The sequence below is a fragment of the Crotalus tigris genome, unplaced genomic scaffold (assembly GCF_016545835.1).
Source record: "Crotalus tigris isolate CLP2741 ecotype Arizona unplaced genomic scaffold, ASM1654583v1 scf7180000017716.2861928, whole genome shotgun sequence".
Classification (NCBI taxonomy): Eukaryota; Metazoa; Chordata; class Lepidosauria; order Squamata; family Viperidae; genus Crotalus; species Crotalus tigris.
In genome coordinates, this window is record NW_024096587.1 from 195,669 (window position 1) to 213,732 (window position 18,064).

Genomic DNA, 18,064 nt, shown 5'->3' on the forward strand with positions numbered 1-18,064 from the left:
TGTCAAAGAACATCTACTTAGCTCAGTCTCCCCTTTCTCAGACCAACCAGTCAGCCTGTCCATTTTTTTGCTCCGTAAACCCCTTGTGGACAGGAAGCCATCTTGGGGGAGAGGCTCTTACAGATTCTGCAGCCATCAATGGTGCCCCATCATGCCCATGATTTAGGAGAAAGCAATATTACCTGTCAGGAGGAACAGGAATGTCTTCTACATTGATGCCCATGCAACATGAAAACAAGGAACACCTAAACAAAACATAACAGTATGTTTTGTCAGCAAGTTGGTTTGAAAAGGTTTATCTTGTTAAATGATGAATAGATTCCACATTTGTATTTGGAGTCAGTAATGGACTCAGTAATGGACTCCACATCTGTTGAATCAGCACTGGAGTCTACATCTGCCCAATCAGTAGTGGAGTCCACATCTGTCAATGAAAAAACCAGGTGGACTCACTAATAATTATAAATTACGTTTCATGTAAAGAACCCATGAATTTCTGTTGGAGAACATGGAGGGAGGGAGGGAGGGAGGGAGGGAGGGAGGGAGGGAGGGAGGAAGGAAGGAAGGCAGGAAGGAAGGAAGGAAGGAAGGTAGGTTATCCATGGGAAAATAAGCACATCCAGACCTTCAAAAGCAGAAAAAAACAACCTACAGAAGGACAGTATAACAAAAAGGAAAAAGGAAGCAACTGCTATCCCTTTTTACTTGAATAATTATAAACAGGCTGCTCCAAAATATTCTGCCATTCTGATTATTTGATTTAAATATGGATGTTTCGTTTCATTTCATTCAATTTATTGAGACACTTAATTATGAGCAAGTCAAATTGACATATAAAAAGGATTTAAAAACAAATTACAGAAATTCAAACATAGAGCTAATAAAAGTCTGCTGTATTGGGGAAATGTAAAGATTACAAAAGGCATGTACTTTATACAGTTTCACAAATTGCTCTGGCCTAGAGTCTGCTGGAAGAACTTTTTAACTTGTTCTAAAGCACAACAGAATCAAGGTCCTATGATCCTCAGAGGAAGACGATATTTTCGAATACAAGAATAGTGGCAGAATAGGTACACCTCTGGGAACCTATAAGATGACACTATTTATTTCCAATATTGAATATCTGTAGCTCTGCAGAAAGCCCTGGATGAAGCAGACCTTTTGAACCCTTTTCAGTCTGGATATATGGTATAACACAGAGACAGTATTGGTTGTGCTTGCCGATGGCCTCCAGACACCCTGGAATGGGAGTGGAATAATTGATCTACATCTCCTGGATCTCTAGGTGACTTTCAATAGCATCAATACCAAGAGTTGTGTCTCATAGGATGGATGGCCATATGGATCAATCAATCAGTTAATCTAACAAACAATTAAATAAACAGATGCAGATATATACTGTTAGATATCTCAAAACATAGCCCAAGGTTTTGCCTCAGTGATTGGTGGCTATTAGTTCCAGCTGGGCAAGAATCGGGTTAGGATAAGTGTGAAGGTTCATTCTTCAAGCTTGTGGGTTGATTTCTGAACATTTCATTATCAGGTTAGGTAACATCTTCAGCACAGTTTAGGGGATGTCAGTGTTCTTCTGTTTATAAGGGCTTCAGGTGTGTGTGTATCAAGTGTGGGTCTGTGATGGATCTTGTAATGGGTCAGGTTTGAGTCATCAGTGAGTCTTGAAATGGGTCGTGATGGGGAGGTTACATCAGTTCAGTGTCATTGGATGTGAACTGCTGGTGGGAAGGAGAACTTGCATGCGTTGGTCCTGTCTCTGGTTGGCTGTGCGGTTGATATGGATTCTGAGGGATTCATACGCTGGTTGTAGGTTAATATGTCTGTTGATGGAATTGCTTATAGAATGCCAGGATTCGATGAACTCACAAGTGTGGCGGGTGGTAGCATGGTCATGATTTTTGTGTTGTTCCAATCGAACTGGTGCTCTTTGGTGTCTATTTTTAACTAAATTAACTATTTATTTAATGAGACATGGAACACACCAATATTGCCAGATCCTATAGAATGGGCAAAATCCAATATGAGATAGGCAGACCTATACACTTCTAAGATCTAAGCCACGAAGGACTTTGTAGGCAAAATTCAGCACCTGAAATCATACCAAAACGTTAATTGTAAACCAGTGCAGGGTCCACGAGAAATTAAAGCTGGAAAATACCTGGAACTAGAAGATCTACAATCTCAGTCTTGCTGGGATTGAGCCTAACCCCATTCTTGCCCAACTGGAATTAATAGCCACCAATCACTTAGGCAGAACCTTGGGCTATTTTTTGAGATATCTTATAGTACATATCGGCATCTGTTTAATTGTTTGTTTGTTTGATTGATTGATTCATATGGCCATCCATCCTGTAAGACACAACTCTTGGAATTGCCATCAGCAAGCACAACCAATACTGTCTCTGTACTATACCATACATCCAGACTGAAAACAGTTCAAAAGATTGCTTCATCCAGGGTTGTCTTTAGGTAAAAGCCTTCCACCCTCTCAATAATTTTTCCCAAAAAGGGAAGGTTGGAGACTGGATAAAAATTATCCAATAGGGTATTTAATGAGTCCATCAGCTACTGGGTCCACCCCTTTCCGAAAGGCATTAATCACCATGTTAAATCTGCACCTTTATAAAATTCAACTTGCTATACAGTAACAAAAGCTGGAGAATTTACTATAGCAGAAAAAACATACATTACTTTTGTTACCTGTCCATATTTAAAGCTGTATTGTACAACAGAGTTTCCAATGAAGACCTTTTTTTAAGAATCAAGCACTAATATTAACTGAAAATAATACCACTCATATTACTACTGTAGCCACAGAAGTGTTTCCAATTTGGCCTGCTTTGTTAAGACGAATATTAGAATTGTGTTATATAATAATGAGATAAGAAAGAAAATTCAGAAATACATCTGAAATTATAGTATAGATAATCTTTGAGAGATTGCCCATTATGGTCATATTTTGCGACAGTCATTAAATGAATGTCTCATCTAAGGGCCAGTCCATCCCTGCCCTCCCCAATGAATTGTTAAAGGTATGCCCAGATTGTTAAGTGAATCATGGGGTGCCTCAAAAGTGGGGGCAATTCTTGGAGGTCTAGCAAAAGCCCAAGCCCATTTGCCCTGGTCCTCCCAAAAGCCTCCCCCACCCACAAGACAACCCATGCTCTGCTTCCTGCCCTTTGGGTCCTCACACGCCTTTCCTCCCTCACACTGGTTCCCTACAGGACTTAGGCCTGATTCCCACCACACCAAGTCAAACACCCTCCTTCTCACTTACCTTTTGAAGAGTACCAAGGCCTTCCAGAGCACTGGAATGGATTGCTTCTTTGTGCACCTGCATAGTGCTATTTCAGAAGCAGCTGCCATTTTGTCCTACCCACAAAATTACAACCACATTCTGGTATGCTGCCATGCGGACCATGAATAAACAGCTCCATTTTGCTTTGTAAAAGCTTCTGCAACGCTGTGCAGACCCTGTTATAGCAGCAAAATGAAGCCCTCTGTCTCACAGCAGCCATTTTGTCCCTGCCCACAAGTGGGCAGGGACAAAATGGCTGCCACATTCATGTCACTGTCACATGGCCCAGGGACAAACTGCTTCGTTATGCTGCCTTAGCAGGATCTGAATAGTGCTGCAGAAGCTTCGGAATGCTCCAGAAAGCTTCTTACAGCACTGTACAGACCAAATTAAGGCAGAAAAATGAAGCAGGTTGTTTAGTGGCTGCTATTTGGATCCAGCCCACAAGTGGGTGGGACAAAATGACAGCTGTGTTTGAGTTCCCTCCATGTGGCTGAGGCCTGCCCACCATTCCCAAGATGACATATGTACAGTTGGCTGTATCACACCAATAAGGAAGAATGTAGACTTTATGAGTAGTCAAAGGAGCTAGTTTTCCAGCTAATTTGTTTTAAGATCTTTTCTATAATCAGCCTCTTTAGCTGCTTCGAGTAAGTATCAAAGTGGGTGTTTGCTAACTGCTGTTCCTAACAATGGCTCTCTGAAGCAGAAGAATAGATAGAGCGATTCAGATGAACTAGCCCTGCTTGAACCTAATTCAGGGCTCATTTGCAAAAGGCCCTTAAGAGTTTGCCAATAAATGAATCGGCCAGGCCCTCATGTAAAGGCAATCAGTTTATTATTTTTCAAATCTCAACTCTAAGCCAAATCAAAATGACTGTTAGTGACATCACAGGCTCCTTCTAAGCTCATTGGCTGGAGGTTACCATGGCAAGCATCCACATTTCCAGAATTGTTTATTAATTTGAACTGCAGTTCTGGGAGGCTCTGTTCAAAATAACTGGAAAGCGAGTGGATTGGATGGTTGGCACTGTCTGCATAGAAAGAATATCCCTCATTTGGGGATTCTGTTAAAGCTGCTGCCACAGGCTGCCAATCCAAACCCTGAGGGGAAATAGATGTTATTCTGTTAGTTTGCTCATACTTGCTTTGATTGAAACTTCCACACCTGTGACTGAATCTCATCATCCACCATCTTGAAGGTAGACATTTCTGGAAGGAGGCTGGGGCCAGTTGGCTGGTGGGGAGGTGCACTAAGTAAAATGTACAAGAATTTGGAGCCAAAAAAAGTTGGCTTCAGGATGTCCCAGTGTGACCAAAAGGGTAAAATTTGACCTTAGCTTGATTATTTCAGGGAAATTTCAGGAAGCTAACTAACCTAAAAAAGACCCCATTGGCTAGATATACTTCTAAAACACACTATTATACATTAACTAGAATCAAACCTAGAAGATTTGGAGTCCTGTCAAATAGTCAGTGTTGTTTCCCAAACACACACAGCTTGGTGACAGAAGTAATTTTTTTTTTAGATTTTTATCACACTTTATTAAATAACTCAAGGCAGTGGATGTACCTAATCATCCTCTGATTTTCCTCACCCTGTGAGGTGGGTAGGGCTGAGAGAGGGGACTGGCCCAAAGTCACCCAGCTGGCTTTTGGTAGGACTAAAACTCAACACCCTCTTGGTTTCTAGAAATTACACCAAACTGGCTCTCCAGTTTCAACTAGCCTCTTTTTGACATTGACATAATACATTGGCCCAGAAACTAATCAAATCATGTTTTCACAATATAAGCCTTAAATATACTAACCAAAACTAGTTGTAACCAAGGTCACCGTGTTGCAGAAACCATTTTATCTAGATAAAGATATCAAATCCAGTTTCTGGGACTTTCTAAATATTTGTGCATTCAAGAAATATTGGGGAATATCTGCTAATTTAAGTCAAGCTCTATGTAATAAGACAGCAACTCCCCCCCCCTAAAATGCTCTATTTTAATAAGAGTCTGAGGCCTCTTTGGTTGTCTGAATCTGAAGCCCATCAGACACTGGGTTTATAGAAATAGATAATGGTGATCCTATGAAGTAGTTCCATAATATCTGATGCTCCCTCCTAGCCTTATATAAATAATATTAACTTTTGTATTTTAGGGTTTGATCATAGACTGCCCAGAGTCACATTCAATTAAAGGGGTAGCTATATAATAATAGTTGTAGTAGTAGTAGTAGTAGTAGTAGTAGTAGTAGTAATAAAGTTGGAAGGGACCTTGGAGGTCATCTAGTCCAACCCCCTGCTCAGGCAGGAAACTCTATACCATTTTGGACAAATGGCTGTCCAGGCTCTGATAAGAAAATCCATTACAAAATTATAACCTCCAACAAACCTGAGTTGCAAATCCCTAAGAGTGACAATTCCAAGGTTCAGAAGACAAAGTAAGGCAGTTGTTAAATAAAAAGCATGGTTGTTAAGGGAGCCCATTGCAATTCCATGGTTCCATATTGTGATTTTATTAGGGTTATATCTTAATTTTTTATCTCCTGTGATGTATTGTATTGTACCTCTCTCTCTCTCTCTCTCTCTCTCTCTCTCTCTCTCTCTCTCTCTCTCTCTCTCTCTTTCTCTGGTTTTCTCCCGTGTAAAATTGGAAGTGTCTTGGCGACGTTTCGATGAAGTCCCATTTGTCATTTTCAGGCTGGTGCTTTCGGCTTCGCGCTTCTAGGAGCAGTGTGTGATCGTAGCTGTTTCTTCCCTTTAACTGCCAGTAGGGGTATGAACTGATTGGGTGGGAGCCTGGCTGTGTTCTGATTGGGTAGAGGTGTGTTTTGATTGATTAGGGGCTTGGCTGTGCTCTGATTGGATGGGAGGTTGGCTGTGCTCTGATTGGATGGGGGAGTGTTCTGTTTGGGTGGGGGCTTTGTTGTGCTCAGGTTAGTCTGAGTTGCGGGGGACTTGAGATGGTGAGCTGAGTTGCTGTTGTTTGGCTTCACATTCATGGTCGTGCCTCATCTTCATGGTGGGTGTCAGTTTGCTTCATGTATGGATTGGAGGGGTTTAAAGTGGCTAATGATGCAGCTGTGGTCTGGCTTCTGGTTTGTGGTCATGCCTCATCATCGGTATGGGTTTGGGTTTGCTTTTTGCATGGATGTGTGGTGGTGACATCGTGTGTGATTTTCCACACATGAAACAAACAGCTACGATCACACACTGCTCCTAGAAGTGCAAAGCCAAATGCACCAGCCTGAAGATGACGAATGGGACTTCGTCGAAACGTTACCAAGACACTTCCAATTTTACGTGGGAGAAAACCCGAATAACCAAAGACCTACATACAAACACCCGCGAAAACCTCAGAAAACAAATATGTTTTCAGAAAATATGTGTGTGTGTATATATGTGCGTGTGTATAAATCCATTTTCCACTCTCAAAACAGATGGTTGATTTCTTATATTTCACCCCAATATTTTTTCAAAGAGAAAATCTTAACAGTTATCTCAGTTCTCAAATTTATCAAAGCTGTAGCTTTATATTGTTTCTGTCAGTATTATGTATTTCTGTCCCCCATAAAAAATTAAAACACTGCTTCCATTTTTCTGGAAGGGTGGAGCTACAATCCCCTTCTTTCTCATGTTCAGAGGTTTCTAGCTTCTTGGGAGCTTTTTCCAGGAAATTCAGTTGTAAAATAGTAAAGAAAGGATCAATATTCTCACCCAGTTCCAAACATGCTGTTTGCAATCTGCTAATTAGTACTTTGTTTCTTCAATTGTCAGTAGCTGGAGGCTGGCCATAGGGATGCAGCCAGTCTTTCTTTTGCCGGTTTGGAGTGCTTTCCTTGGATCGAACAGAAAGACTGCCATCTATCCATGATCAGTGAGACACCCCTTCTTCTTCATTATCTCTTTGGGGCAATTTTAGGCCCATTTAGGGCCCCCAGCAGGGCGAAATCGGGTGTGGTAAGCAGAGCTCTGCCTTCCTATGTCCGTATCACTACAACGTCAAACCGGAAGTCCTCTCTTCAAAGAACCTCTGATACAGGTGTTCATTGCATTTATGTTGTATGGACAGCAATGTGAAAAGCCTTCCTGTGCCTCCTGACAGGTACTATGGCCTTCTCCTAAACTCTGGGCATGGTGGGATAATATTAATGGGCTGCAGTGTCTGTAAGAGTCTCTCCCAAGACAGCTTTCTGTCCACAAAGGGAAAAGATGGCCAGGCTGATTGGCTAGTCTTAGAAAGAGAAGGCTGAGTTAGATGGATATTCTTTGACATGTCACCTTCCTTTGGTCAGTGATGAGGCCCAGAAATGGATTGAGGGATAGGAGAGCTCTCATGATGAAGACATATCTCCATCCCCAGTGGTAAGGATGGTTTTGCAACATGGCCAATGGGTGTTTATACTTCACAATTGGGTGGGGAAAAGGAGGAATTCTCACTTGGGGGAAACCAGCTAGCCTAACAAAATCAATAAAAGCCCCTTGGATTCCAACAAAGATCTTGATGACTTGGAAGGCAAAATACCAGGAAGGGGCCATTTTGAGCTTCTTTCTGTGGGCCTAATTTTCCAAATTCTGCACTCTCTTTGCCCTCTGGAATGCAGCTCCTCCCTCCACCACATGCAGAGACCTTTAATTTATACCTTCAAATGAACAATTGTTATTTTCTGGTTTTGATGGATGTTCAGTGGCCCCAGACTGGAAGATACCTTCTCAATTTAAAAAGGTATGTGCTCTCAGCAGATAGATTCTGAAGTCCTCTCAAAGGCAGCTGCGCTACCACCCCAAAGACAAAGGATAGGAGAAACATTTGCAGAGGGGAGGGTGCCCACCCAGGGAGGGTGCCCACCCACCCTCTGCTTCTGATGAAGGAAGATGACTCAGGGCAAACCCCTTCACCAGTCAGTTGACATCTACATGGCCACTCTTGAAGACAGCCCAGGGCTAGTTTTGAACTTTGGTGCTTCGTTCTCTCCCCAGAGATCAGAAACCATAGAAAAAGAGGCCACAGTTTTACACAATTTGGGAAATCTCCATTGAGTCGGCAAGGCCTGACAATCTCCCCATCCTTGTAATGGTAGAAGCCCTGTCTCTGCGGGTTTGTTGATAGGCCAATGGAGGGAAAGTTTGCATTGTCATTTTTTGATTCATCGGAAGAATCCCTACCCTTAGAGAAGACAAGCAGACCGGCAGGAAGAAAGGCTGACCTCACCCATGCAGTCAGCCAGAAGCAGCTGATCGTCAGAGACAATGAATACTAACAAGCGGAATGCAAAACAGCTGATCCAGGTGAGACTACTTTCCTTATCTCTCTACAAATGAAAAATACCAGTTCTGGAAAAAAGCATTCAAAAGCAAGAAATCCCTAAGCTTTGGGGGGGGGGTCTCTACCCCTCCCTCCTGAACTATAAGCAGTGGTTTAAGCTTTGGGGAAATTAAAACTGACTTATAACAATATTGTGAAGATAATTGAGGGATAAAAGAAGGATAATTTGGGAAAGTTTTGCATTTATAAACCTTTTTATTTCTTGTTTGGAAACTGTCAGATTTTAACTTTTTAACTTTTTAAAGTTTGGTGGGAATGGACATCTAATGACATCTAGTGGCAAAACTGAGAACTACATTTAACCTTGCTTTTTTTATATCTTACTAAGTTGTTTTGACTGGAGCGCTAAAAGTTGGCTAGATGCCCAGATGTAGCTTATAATTTAAACTTTTTGGTGTTCTTGGAATTTATAGTCTTGAAAATTGTGGCTGGAAAAGAGAAGACTCTTTTTGGATTGCCCTTTTCTACAGGATAGATTACAATTATAAATAAAAATTGTTTTTGAAGTCATCTGACTTCCCTGGATTACAAATACAGCTTGACCTGGAATTTTTACAAGCTGTTTTGATAGAGTGAATAACAAGAAATTTCTTCAAATTTTGGTATAAGTTTTTTCCCCTTTTGTTCTTTTTTATTACTTATTATTTTTTATTATTTACCTCTTCTATTTGTTAAGACCCTATTAGATTACAAATTCTGATTTACTTTGTGGATTATAAAGTATGATTAAAAGATAAAGATGAGCATCCCCAATCTATCTAAAGTTAGAAAAAAAGGAACTTCTGCTCCCTTGTCTGCTTCGTCAAGTCCAGTTTATCAGAGATCAATTGATACAATGCTCCAACAAGAAAAGGCTAATAACTTCTAAAAGGAAACTCAAGCGACGTTACAAGCAATTCAAATTGCTACTCACATGGCGGTTATAACGAGAAACCACGAGGAGATGAAAAGTGATTTTTATAAAATAAATCAAAAAATTAATAACATGGACTCTCAATTTGAAAAATTTAAACAGATGGTTACAGATAACCAACAAAGAATTCAAAAAATAGAAGATAAATCAACTGAGATTGACCAGAAATTAGAAGTCTTAAAAGATGAAAATCAGAAATTGATGCAAATAAATGGAGAACTAGAGGACTCGATAGCTGTTATGGAGAAGGAAAGAGCCTCATATTTTTTAAGATTTCAAAATATAATGGAAGATAAGAAAACAGATCTTCTAGACCTGATAACGGAATTATTGGCAGACGCATTAGGAATTGGGAAATAGGAAGTGGAAGGAGAATTATATCAGATCTATCGAGTCAACTCAAACTATGCTAGAAGAAATAAAGTCCTCAGGGAAATACATGTTAGATTTCTCAAAAGATCTATAAGAGTTGAGATTCTGAGAAAAGTAAGAGATGAACCTTTGAAATACAAAGAAAAAGAAATTGTAGTCCTCAAACAAATCCCTCGGAGAATAAGAGAATCCCAAAGAAAATACCAGTTTCTAACTAGGAAATTAATTGAAAAAGGAGTGAATTTCAGATGGCTGATTCCAGAAGGGATTTTAATCTATTGGGATACAAAAAGATATAGATTGGATATGCCATCTAAAGCAATGGAATTCTATAACAACTGTTGAGTCCCTCGCGGAAAGCAAGACACGAGAAGCAGTTGTAGTTCTCAGTTTTCTTTATTCTGTGTTCAGCTCACAAGTAGATGGCTTCAGCAGCTCCCAAAACCTCCCAGCTTCTTATATAGGTATTTCCCGGGTCAATGCGATACTTTTCCCGCGCCAGCACCCGCGCATGCGCACGGCGCTGGCGACAGCCTGTCTGGTCCCGGGCAGCTTTGCACCTGCCCGGGACTGCCTGCAAACGCCCCGAGCCGTTTGCAAGGCTCGGGACATAACACCCCTTTCCCCCGGGCTAAAACTACTACCAACATATAATCATTTATTTTATACAGTGTTCTGCTTCTCAGTGCTCCTATTGTTACCTGGCTTTTGTTTAGCCAGCAATGTTATGTAATCTTCTAAGTATTTAGGAGATTTCCTTGCTCTCTGTGACCTTCTCAGCTCTGGGTTTCTGACAGGTGTTCCCTGACTGAGGGGTGACAAGAGCCTGTTCCCCTTATCATGCCTTGGTGCCTTCCAAGGACTTTGCCCCAATGCCTGGCCTGCTTGCTCGCCCACCGGGCTCGTCAGGCCAGGGCTTCTGTCACTTTGTGACCTGGTTGACCTGCCTAGCTGTAGGCCCTCGGGCCCCTTGAAGTGATAGCCACTGCTGGGCGTCTCTATAGAACCTCCTAGGTCCGTCCAAGACCTGTCAGGAGGCTGTCCAATCCCTAAGCCCCGTTCTGTGTCCGGGCTCGTGTGGGTCTCTGTACCTTCCCAAAACTCAGTTACTCCCTGATTTGGGCTAGAGGTGTTGCGGTCGGGACTTGGTTCCTCGACCACCTCCCTGTAAGTTTGACCCCCTGTAGGATAGGGGTAAGGTCAGGCCAACTCTGGGGATTGTGTGCCAGCTCTCTTGCGGGGAATGATTTGTTGGGATGCTCCCGGGTATCCTCCGTGACTGGAGTGTTGTGTGATGTGTGTGGAAAGTGAGTATGCCCCCGGGGTGACTCCCTGGCTGGAGTAGGCGTGAGTGCCTGTTGTGTGGGTAAGCTCCATGAATTCCTTTTCGGAGCACTTGCGGAAGCTTGAAATGGGCCGTCAGTGGCTCCATCAGTGGAGATGGGCAGCAACTCGTGCCCTTCCCTTTGCTCCAAAGGGTCCCCCTCCCCCTGGAAAAGACCCAGGAGTCTCATCTGAAAGGTCCCGCCTAGGGCGAAGTTGGTCGATGTGCCGACGCAGGACACGACCGTTGTCCAGGGCTACCTCGTAGGATAGAGGACCTGTGACCCTGGAAATAGAAGCGGGGACCCATGTATGACCAGGCCCGTAATTGCGAGTCCAAACCGGGGCACCCACAAGTAGTTGTCTAGGTGCCCTAGGATGTGAGGTAGATGAAGGCAGTCTGTCCGGATGCAACAGGTCAAGTTTAGTAGTAAGTTGACGCCCCCAACGAAGTTCAGCTGGGCTTCTCCCTGTAGAAGAGGACGGTGTGGTGCGATAAGAAAGGAGAAAGTCAGCCAACCTGTGATGCCAGTCCCCATAGGTGAGTCTTTTCAAGGCGTCCTTTGTGATGCGCACCATACGTTCAGCCATACCGTTGGTGGACGGGTGGAAGGGTGCAGACATGGCATGATGAATCATGTTAGCCTGTAAGAAAGCTTGGAATTCGGAGGAAGTGAATTGAGGGCCGTTGTCAGACACAATGACATCTGGAAGCCCGTGTGCAGCAAAAATCCCCCTCAGTACCTGAATAGTCTTTGCAGTGGTGGTGGATGAGACAGGTACAACCTCAAGCCATTTTGAATGGCTGTCAACAAGGACCAAGAAGAACTGGCCCTGAAAGGGCCCAGCGTAGTCAATGTGCACCCTAGACCATGGGGACTGTGTTTCCTCCCATCTATGCACGGGAGCTTGGGGCATCTCTGGGCGAGATCGTTGGCACAGGTGGCATGCATGCCCCTTAGCCTCAATATCTTTATCTAAACCAGGCCACCACAAGTGGCTGCGCGCAAGAGCCTTCATACGAACAATGCCAGGATGACCCTCGTGGAGGGATTCTAAGACCCTAGTCCTCATTGAGGTGGGAATGACAACTCTGTTTCCCCAAAGCAGACAACCCTGAGAAAGGGACAGCTCGTTCATTTTGGACCAGAAACTCTGAAACTCAGGACTAGGGCAGTGCTCAGGCCAGCCAGACAAAACCCAGGAACGGACACGTGAAAGTGTGTGATCTGTACCTGTTTCAGCGGCAACATCCCTGGCACTAAGAGGGAGCTCGGGCAAGGCTTGGATTGATAGAATGTTGACAGCTGGCGCAGGGTCAGCTTCTACTACTGGCAGAGGCAACCTACTGAGGCCATCAGCATGGCCCATTTCTTTCCCAGGCTTGTGGAGTAAAGAAAAATCATATGCAGACAAAAAAATAGACCACCTAAGCATTCTAGGGGAAATGATTTGGGGAGTCTGCTTACGTGTGGTAAACAGTCCCAGCAGAGGCTTATGGTCAGTGAAGACCGTGAAATGCCTGCCATATAGAAAATCATGGAATTTTTTAATTCCAGCAACAACAGCCAGAGCCTCCCTGTCTATCTGAGCGTAGTTGCGCTCAGCAGAAGACAACGTTCTGGAGTAATATGCAACAGGAACCTGAGTTCCATCAGACCTGCGGTGGCTCAGGACAGCTCCTACCCCATAAGGGGACGCATCACAAGCGATGCACACAGGAAGGGACTCGTTGAAATGTGCAAGTACACTGTTAGAAGTGAGCAAGGCCTTGATTTGGCCTGAGTTCCACTACCGGAACAAATCTTCCTAAATGTATGCAAGGAGATGATTGAAAGGGCAGACCCTGTGTCTAGTTCCATAGTTAATGGAACCCCTTGTAGCTTCACCTTGAGTGACAGCTTTTTCTTAATGGGCTTGTGTGTGCCTGTCCTGAGGATGCTTCTTCGCGAAGCACAAAACCCTACCCTATTCTGGCTGGGGACCCTGGTACCTTTCAGGCGCAGTTCTTCCTGAGGTTGTACCTTTCGTCGGCCCAGACACACAGCTGCAATGTATCCTTGTTTGCCGCATGCCCGGCAGGTAGCGGAGCGGAACTTGCAGTCGGTTCTCCTGTGGCAACCTCCACAGCCGATGCACTTGAGTGGAGCTGAAGAGCTTCCCTTCTGATTTCCTTCCTTCGTGGGGTGGAGACGGTCGACTTCCTCGTCCGGATCCTCCTCGGAGTTTCCTTGGACGTCTTCCTGGTGCACGGATGCAACTTCTGGACTGTTTCTGATCGGCCGCATGTTCTTGACGGCGCCGCCTGCTGCTTCTTCTGCGGTGACCTCTCTTAAGGCATCTTGGAAGGACAGTTCTTCTTTGGCGAAAAGCCTCTGTTGTAGATCTCGATGCCTTAAGCCGCACATGAATCGGTTCCTCAGTCGTTCTTCGAGGTCCTTGAACTCGCAGTGCTTGGCGGCCTTCCTCAATGCGGCGATGTATTCTTTGGCCGACTCTCCAGATTGTTGATCCCTCTGCTCGAAGGTGTGGCGCCATGCGATGATGGACATCTTAGGCTGGAAGTGCTCCTTCAGTAGCTTCTTTAGATCTGCGTAGCTAACAGACTCTACTGGAACAGGTGCTGCAAGGTTTTCTGTGATTCCGAAGGTGTCTTGACCGCAAACACAAAGCAGGGTGGCAGCCTTCAAGCTCTCTTCCCTCACTTGGTTTGCCTTGAAGTAGTTCTCCACCCTGGCTACGTAGGACTCCCACCGCTCTGGATGTGAGACGTCGAACTCCGAAAGCCTTCCAACCTTTGCCATCTTCAGGAGACGGGTCTATCAGCCAGCCTACCCCCGAATGCGCACTGGATTGGCGAGTAGCTGCCGAGTCAACGCCGTTCCGTCGCTCAGGACTCACTTGGGTAAGCTTACACTTCTTCCTTTCCAGATGATGTAAGGCATCCCATCCTCGTCGCCAGTGTTGAGTCTCTCGCGGAAAGCAAGACACGAGAAGCAGTTGTAGTTCTCAGTTTTCTTTATTCTGTGTTCAGCTCACAAGTAGATGGCTTCAGCAGCTCCCAAAACCTCCCAGCTTCTTATATAGGCATTTCCCGGGTCAATGCGATACTTTTCCCGCACCAGCACCCGCGCATGCGCACAGCGCTGGCGACAGCCTGTCTGGTCCCGGGCAGCTTTGCACCTGCCCAGGACTGCCTGCAAACGCCCCGAGCCGTTTGCAAGGCTTGGGACATAACAACAACCATAGAGCATTTCTGGAAGGAAGTGATTTTGAATCTGGTACAAAGAGAGAAACAAAGAAGCAGGAAGAAATGGCAGTAGAAGGAGCAGTCAAACCAAGAGAGGAGGAAGAAGTTAAAAACACATACATAGAAGAAGGAGCAAGACCAAGAGATCAGAGACAGATAAGATCAAATAGAAGATTAAGACCTAGATAAAATTGAAAGAAATTGAGAAGGAAAGTAGGATTTTGTCAATGAATATAAATGAACTAAAGTCGCCCTCAAAAAGGAAAAAAATCTTTACACGACTACAAAGATTAAAAATGGATATAATTTGCCTCCAAGAAACACATATTAAGAGACAACACTATAAGTTGTTAGAACAACCGAAAATTGGTAAACTTCACTTTGCATTAGCACTTCAAAAGAAATGAGGAATAGCTTTATACATTAAAGAAACGATGAACCCTAAATAAATTTATGCAGATGAAGAGTGGAGAATATTAATAGTAGAAATAATGATGGATCAAAAACAGATACTAATGATAGCAATATATGCAATATAAACAAAAATCTCTGTATAATGGCAGGCTTTAATGCAATAACAGATGGAGCTTTGGACTATAAAGCGCTAAACAAGGGAGGAAAGGAGGAAATACATTACCTAAAACATTTTCAAAAATGACAGAAGAACTCTGTATCTAAGCTATATGGAGAGAAAAAAATCCAAAAAAATTACAATGTACATTTTACTCATATAGACATAAATCATGGTCTAGAATTGATATGATATGGACATCTTTGGATCTCTATACGATGATATAAGAAATTGAGATAGAAACTAATGTTTGAACAGATCATAACCCAATAAAGATGACTTGGAAAGGAACCAAGAATAAATTAAGATGGTCCTTGAACAAATCTATATTGAAAGAAAAAGAATTTATATAACTAGCGACAAAGAAAATGGATTTTTTTTTCAAAATAAACAAGAAAGAAGAAACATCGCTTCAAAATATGTGGGATATGGCTAAAGCATATTTCAGAGGATTGGCTATAACTTATACTGCTAAAAAGAATTTAAAAAAAAGAAACAACAACAGTTAAAGTTGAAGGAAGAATTCAGAAAGTTAGAATCAGAATTACAAATAGACCCATAAAAGAAAATACTTACGAAACAAATGAAGATAATAAAACACAAATTAAATCTAGCTGAGGCAGAAATAATGGCTCAACAGATTAAAAGGGATAAACAGAACTTTTTGGAAAATGCTAACACACTGGGAAGATGGTTAGCATATAGACTGAAAAAAAAAGAGAAAAAACTGATAAATAAGCAGCAAGATTCAAAAGGTGAATTACATCAAAGACTATTACGAGATACGTTACAATGCAGAGGAAATTCCAAAAGCATAATACAGCAGTATTTTAAAAAAGCAGACTTACCAAAAAATTCAGAGAATATTCAAAATATATTAAATGGAAAAATATCAATGATGGAGATTATAGAGGCTATAAAAAGGCAAAAAAATTGAAAAGACTCCAGGTCCAGATGGATTACCTGCAGAGCTTTACAAATCATTACAAGATATACTAAGTCCTAGTTTGAAAGAACTATGTAATGAAATACTTTTGGAGGCTAAAATACCAAATACATGAATTGAAGCCAATATTACCTTAATATCCAAAGAAGACTCTGATCTAATGCAAATAAAAAACTATAGATCAATATCGCTGTTAAATGTAGATTATAAAATTCTCCAGCACTGGAGATGCAGAATTCACCAATGGGTTTAGACTGTGTTTCTGCCCAATCAGATCAAGTCAGCCAAAGTTGCAACACCTGTCCTGGACTAGAATGTCCCATTCTCGACTTGATCTTGCCCAGGACAGACATGCAAGTTTGGCTCGTAGGCAGGTACACTTCCCATTGGTGGATTTTCCTTTTTTTCTACAGTCTTCTGAGCAGCGCTATAATCAGTGCTGTTTTCAGCCTGACTGTTCTCCAGAATACTTTATCCTCACCTTCCCTGAGGAATGGAGGCTTCCATTCCTCTTTCCTTCACAACAAGAGCTTCAAGCTGAGGGGAGCTGTCTCCCCTCTGCAAGGAGGATTACCTTCCCCTTTTCAGGCAGCACTGGGACCAGTGCTGCAGCTCATCCCCTTAATCTTCGGGGCTCAGCCTTTCAGCTTTCCCTTCCTTTGAAGACTGGGGCTGGAGCTCTAGCCGCTGAACGCGCGCGTGAGCCAAAAATGGCCATTTGAGGCTAGCACGCATTCGGGCAGCCGTTTCTGGTCTTCTCACAGGAATTTGAAGCCTTTTTACCTTCTGGAGCCTGCGGCTGCAGCTCCGAAGCCGAACACACGTGCAGGCTAAAAACAGCTCCTTGAAGTTAGCGCGCGTTCAGAAAGGGCTGTTTCTTCCGTTCCAGCCCTCTGCCTTCAAGTTTACAGCCTCTCTTCCTGTCAGTGACTGTGGCTGCACTCCTGATGACCAGGCGCGCGTGCAAGTCAAAAACAGCCGTTTGAGGCCAGTGCACATCCGGAAAGATTAAACAGACAGTTTTTACCAAAAGTCAGAGGATCCCAAGGGGAGAACGGGGGAGACAAGACAACTAGCCTCCCTCATTAACAGACCCCCGAGCGCAACTCCCTCGTGCAGCCGCCATCTGGTGGCCTACATAAGGCCTACTTTACCTCAGCGGCCGCCATTTTGAGGCCTGTGCGGCCTTAGTCTTGTGTGACTGGGACACTTATGGAGGGGGGAGTGGGATTTCTCATCATTCCGACTGACCTCCTTACCTTCAGAAGGTCGGGTTCTCATCTCCCCCGCCTTTTTCTTCCTTCTGTCTCCCAGTCATATAAGGGAACCAGCACGGCTGCCATTTTGGAAGGTACCTAGGCCGCATCCACTCAGGCCTGCAGGCCCAGCAACTACACCCGAAGGCTGTAAACAGAACTTACTCTCTACTCAGTTGATTCTTCAAGTTGATCTAGGTATATCTTTTCTTTCAGATTAGACATTTCTAATTACAGCATCATCTAGATCTCAGCCCCTGGTGTTGGTGTCTCCATACGTGGTCACCTAGAGGCGGGCAGTGATTACTGTGCATCGCACAGGGGACTTTGCCATCCCATAGGCCTGCGCACCGCGCACACTGTGTTGCCACTCTTCAGGTAGCTGGCCGGCAACACCACATGGCTGCTCGAACATACAGTCAGTCAGATAGCACTGGCCCGGTGACCAAAGGGGCAGGGCGACCAGTACATCCCCTGCCCTTGACTTCCTCCCTCCCGCCTACGCGGTGTCTGGATACCAGGGGTACCCTATCGTGCACCTGAGTTTATCCACAAGAATGGAGGATACTAGGACTTCCACAAAGGATGTCTTACCGACTTCATCGGCCCCAAAACGGCACAAATCCTCCAATCAGGAGGCCGCAGGCAATATTTCGGCCAGGGCCAAGGCCAGATCTGCAGCAAAGACCTCCAAAAGGGCGGAAAAGCAGGCCAGCAGGAGACACCAGGCTCTAGAGCAGTGGTTCTCAACCTTCCTAATGCCGCGACCCTTTAATACAGTTCCTCATGTTGTGGTGACCCC

At 43.8% G+C, this 18,064-nt stretch overlaps 1 protein-coding gene across 1 annotated transcript in view; it reads left to right on the forward strand.

Moving 5' to 3' along the window:
* The window catches only part of LOC120306065 (olfactory receptor 10AC1-like), a 93,106-nt gene that overhangs the window by 38,293 nt on the left and 36,749 nt on the right, over positions 1–18,064 (forward strand). The window lies entirely within an intron of this gene.